Source organism: Rhipicephalus sanguineus, chromosome 6 (genome assembly GCF_013339695.2).
Source record: "Rhipicephalus sanguineus isolate Rsan-2018 chromosome 6, BIME_Rsan_1.4, whole genome shotgun sequence".
NCBI classification, from domain to species: domain Eukaryota; kingdom Metazoa; phylum Arthropoda; class Arachnida; order Ixodida; family Ixodidae; genus Rhipicephalus; species Rhipicephalus sanguineus.
In genome coordinates, this window is record NC_051181.1 from 43,069,386 (window position 1) to 43,075,221 (window position 5,836).

Here is a 5,836-nt window from a genome sequence, read left to right on the forward strand (position 1 = left end):
ATTTACATGCCACGCTCATGACGCACTCGCGGCCGTTTCGCTAGGTTGATACACACCAAAATTGGTATTGCGCGATGTGACTGTATGAAGAACATGAATAACAGGTGGTAACATGAAAACCATGATATGCATGTCGTGTATGTCATGATTTACATGCCACGCTCATGGTGCATTCGCGGCCGTTTCGCTGGCTTGATACACACCAAAATTGGTATTTCGCGATGTGACAGTATGAAAAACATGAATAGCAGGTGGTAACATGAAAACCACGACATGCATGTCACATATGTCATGATTTACATGCCACGGTCATGACGCACTCGCGGCCGTTTCGCTAGGTTGATATACACCAAAATTGGTAGTGCGCGACGCTACTGTATGACGAACGTAAATTCGAGGTGGTAACATGAAAATCATGACACGCGTGTCATGCACGACATAATTTACATGCCACGCTCATGACGCATTCGCGGCCGTTTCGCTAGATTGATATACACCAAAATTGGTATTGCGCGCTGTGACTGTATGAAGAACATGAATAACAGGTGGTAACATGACTACTATGACATGCTTGTCGTGTATGTCATGATTTACATGCCACGCTCATGGTGCATTCGCGGCCGTTTCGCGGGCTCGATATACACCAAAATTGGTATTGCACGACGCGACTGTATGACGAACGTAAATTAAAGGTGGTAACATGAAAATCATGACATGCGTGTCATGTACGACATGATTTACCTGACACGCTCATGGTGCCCTCGCGGCCGTTTCGCTAGATTGATATGCACCAAAATTGGTATTGCGCGATGTGACTGTATCAAGAACTTGAATAACAGGTGGTAACATGAAAACCATGGCTTGTATGTCATGATTTACATGCCACGCTCATGGTGCATTCGCGGACGTTTCACTAGCTTGATATACATCAAAATTTGTATTGCGTGACGCGAATGTATGCTGAACGTAAATGACAGGTGGTAACATGAAAACCTTGACATGCATGTCATGTATGGCATGATTTACATGCCACGCTCATGGTGGACTCGCGACCATTTTGCTCGTTTGATATACAACAAAATTCGTATTGTGCGATGTGACTGTATGACGAACATAAATGACAGGTCCTAACATGCGAATTTTGTTATGGATATCATGTACGGTATGATTTACATGACACTGTTATGGTGCGCTTCCCGCCGTTTAGATAACTGGATATATACCAAAATTTGTATTGCATGACAGGAGTGCGTGATGAACATAAATCTCCGGTCATGCAGTGTATATACCAGAATATACGTTTCATTGGCATGGTATATACCACATTGTGCATGCACGCGTGCATGGCAAACATGCGATATATGGTGAACTACATGCCATGGCATGAATGATTTCATTCGGCTTAAAAAATAAACAAAGCGATGTATGCAGCTCTTTGCTGGCTGCTTCGCATTACATCGATTCCCACAGTGCGTGGGATCTGCCGGATTTTTTTTAATAAGTCTTCGATTTCGCTCTAGTGCGCGACACGCTTATAACTCGAAATGCATGCGCAATCTGCTCAACAGATCGCGATATAAACAGCCGAGCAAATAGAAAGGTATGTAGTATGTAGTTTTCAATATCGCTGAACATAGCGAACAGAAAAGGTGAAGTATCCTGTTGCATGAGAGCTTTTCCAGCAAAATTTGTGTAGTTCACTACGGAAAAGAGTGTTCTTCGAGGGGGGCGAGTTCATTTCACGGCCAACTATGCAGCCACGTACAACGACGCTCTTTGACTTTTAATGTTTCCCCTCAAAGAACGCAAAAATATACGAAATTGCCGGAGTAGCTCACCAGCAACGTTCGGTTACTGGTGAGCTACTCTCTGGCATCTGCATGACGCGTTTAAAAAAGCGACGAAGTACCTCTAGGGACCGTGGTACTGCTAAATGTCCGGCCGTGCTCTGCATCTAACGCGCCTGCACCCAAAGCGCTTGGAAGGGATATGGCGGCGAGAGGTCACGTGATGCGAGTAAGCCAATCGCGTCGGCGGCGGCGCGCGGAAAACAGATGCGATACCCTGAAGTTTTTCTAGTGGCTAGTTTATCCCAGGGGCCTAGTTTTGCAGGAAACTCTCAAGTAGGTTGATCTGTACCGCATACTTTGTTGCAGACGCTGGTTAGACGTCTCTTCCTCAACAAGCAGTTCCGGACCTCGCGCCCACGAAGGCTGTACTTACCGCTGGACGCGTTCCTGCTAAGACAAAACGCCAGCAAGAACAGACACCGGCATAACACAACTTCAAAAATATTTTTTCCTTAAAGGGCCCCTCACCAGGTTTGGCAATTTTGAGCTAACGAGCGCAATGCATACACTGAGCGTTCACGATCACGTCTGCCAAAATTTGCAACGCTACGCGCCGCGGAAATGGGTTAAATTTCAAGGTGAACGCTGCTTGCCCTTCCTCTCGCGGGCGCGCGCTTTAGAGAATGAGGAGATGACGTACATGAGAAAATGGCCCTACGTAGATGGTAGTGCTGTGACGTCGCTCCTCTACGTAGACGACTGTGCTCTGACGTCGCCAACAGTAGCACGTGACACTGCGATAATTATTTGACACGACATGTGTAGTTTCTGTAATTTGTTGCTTGAACAGATTAATAAAGCTTGAGAGAAATAATGAGACCACACAAAGGGAATTTGTGCGTCTTTTCATTTTTTTCGTGAATGCAGCGAGATGCGGGCTAATGTGCCTCCCTTTCCCATGCGTTTGGTGCCCCGCGGTTAGCGCATCGAGCAGACGCCAGCCCTGGAAACGAAAGTAATGTTCTGGCGCGTTCGAGCACTCATTATGCTCATTTATTCTACCGCGTCCAAGTAAACGTTAATGCGGACTGGCTCATGATACAGCCACCTCTCTGGCCCGTACAAATGTCTCACTTATCATGCCCGCCCGAAGAAACAGGCAGTACACCACAGAGAACGCCGACTAAACGCCCACGGCCGCTACATAAAAACATTACAGCTATTCCACGGGAAATGATGAAGAGCTTGGGCGAAGCTCCTGAGCAATCATGGTTACACCGTGAAATGTTCAGTGGTTTCGCCCAGCAGTAATCAAAGCGATACGCCGCTTTGATTACTGCACGCCAGGTAGCGTGCAGGGTGCCGCTGCCTTTTTCTTCTTCTATTTTTCCCTTTTCTCTTTTTTTCTTCTTTCTTTTCTTTTGTTTTTCGTTTTTCCCTTTTTCTCTTCTTTTTTTCCTTTTTTCTTCTTTTATTTCTTTTTTCTTTTTTTTCCCTTTTTTTTCTCTATTTTTGCACACATATTGCACACATCTCTATGGGACAGCGCCATCTAGTATATCGTCCCCCAACTGCAGTTTGAATGCGTCTCTATGGGACAGCGCCATCTTTTGAATGATATGGGAGACGCGACGGCGGGGGAACGCCGCATGGAGCGACGACCGAGAAGGTGATGCTATAAGGAGCTTCGCCCCTAAAACAAAAGAAACGGTACAATGTAAGCGCGCCAGGCGTAGGCGATTCTTCCTTTTGCGCTGCTACCTCGTTAGCGCTTATAATTTTGCACGGTTTTGGCATCTTTTAGTAAGCTTGAGCGCGTTACTTTGCAACTTTGTCTAGAACAAACTTGATGCGCGTATTGTCGGAACAGCGCCTATACTCAAGACAGGTCGATTACGCTGAATAAAAGGGGTGCACTATTTACCACTGTTGACGCAAGGAAGAGAGAGGGAAGAATGATAAAATATAGGCCGGGAAGATAACCAGGGCTGAGCTCGGTTGGCTACCCTACGTGGATAAGGGGGAAAGTTAAGTGAAAAAACACAGCATATATCCACGGAGTGAATGATGAGGTGTGGCGAAGCTGCGGAGGTTCATCGGTAAAACCGTGAATCTTCCGTGAATTCTGCGCCAGTACATCATCACCGACGTGAGATCGGGCGCGTTATACTAAAGGTTCGTGAGTTATGACGACTGCAGCTCACTTTTATTGTTACATGTACGCTGTGAATTTTTCATTGTTTAGAAAACCATTGCTTTAGAAAAACACCTTGCGATCTTCGTTTAAGAGCTGGCGTCTTTTCGTTTTGCTTTAGAAACATCTGGCGTTCTTTCGTTTTGTTTTTTACAAAACATCTGCGTCTTTCGTTGGTTTATTCATCAATCAACGGCGTTTTGAACAAAATTTTATTGTTTAATCACGCACAGGAGAAATCTCACCAGGCACTACCTTGGAGGTAAACAATGGCTGCTAATGGGAATGAGAGACAGAAGAAGTCGGCTTTTAGCTAACACTACACTTTACAGAGACAGACAGAATTCGGCTTTTAGTTAACGCGCACGCTGCGAATTTTTTTATTGTTCAACAACGCACAGGAGAAATCTCCCCCCGGCACCACCTTGGGGTCAAAGGGTAAGACTTGTTACTCACTACGTACGAGCACGACGAGGGACGAACGGGTGCCGCCTTAAGGAGCTTCGCCCCTAAACAAAGGTAGCGGCCGTGCAACGCACTCGCGTGCTCGGCTGGCTCGGGCACGTCATGCGCACGTGACCATGCATGCGCATGAAGTGTTCATGCGTATGTGTCAAGGTGAAGAGGCATGGGAAGGGATTGGCTTGCTAAGGCTACACGGGGCGAGTGGCAAGGGTTTGAAACTCGCCTCCTCGCATCATGGTTTAGCGCCGCTACAAATTATTGTTTTTCTCAGATCGTAATGAACCGAGTTGAAAAATTCTTGCGGCATACTGCTCTTCATTCCGCACACAACAACTTCCAGCGTCTAACTAAAATTTGCTATGTGGCCTGGTGAGGGGCCTTTTAAAACAAAATGGTATTTGATAAATCTTTCTCAGTCATTAGACAGCTAATGTTGCTACTAAACGCATTATTTAGCATAACTTGACTAGGACCACCTCAATGTTAAATTTAAGACTTAACAAGTGCAAAAATGAACCTTTTTTTTTTAAATTGTCGCCAGCTGTATGCACCATTTCACGTCGTATACGTCTCAAACTACTTTTTGGCTACAGTAAATCTTCCTGGCGATCATTTCATTCAAACTATTACATTTCATTGAATGTTGCCTTTCTGCGAAAAATATCTCAATATGGGCCATATTGTCCATATTTAAGGCCGCATAAAAAACCCACGGAAGCGTAAACGTTCATGAAACTTATTTTAGGTGAAAAGCCTACGGTCGTTCTGTAGGGAAACTTCTGTCCTGGCCCAATTTAGAAAGAAGAGATTTTTTGAAAATGCGTTTTTCCAGCGATTGTTTGGAGCTTTCCGAAAAACATCACATGTGGTTTGCGGCACTGAAAAATTTTTACACCAAAATATTTCTGTGGTACACTTCTTGCTTTGCATAGAGAGCATTCGGATCTCAGATGGTCGAGTGGCAAGGCCGGGACAGTTGGCGTGGAATGACCAATATACCAAAATGGTTATGGCAGGACAAGAGCGCATGACGAAGTGGCAGGGTGTAAGGCAGGGTGTAATGGCAGGGTGTAATTTCCGCCATGTAATGGCAACGTAATGTGCTCGTAAGAGTATCAAATTAGCTCTCACTATTTTTGCTTCTGTACTGGCTTAGTGTGATTACATGACATCTTTTTTTCTCTTTTCTATTTCAGTGAACAAATCTGTGCAGTAATCTTGAATTGTGGAAATATTACAGGTAACATGAGTGTTTTGAAGTAGGATATCCCTTCCTTGTATTATAAATTCCAGGTGTAAAGATACTCAAATGAAATAAAGCTTCTCTGACAATTTTTTACACACTCTGGCGAAGCTCTGGGGTGTATTTTGGTTTATAATTCTTGGA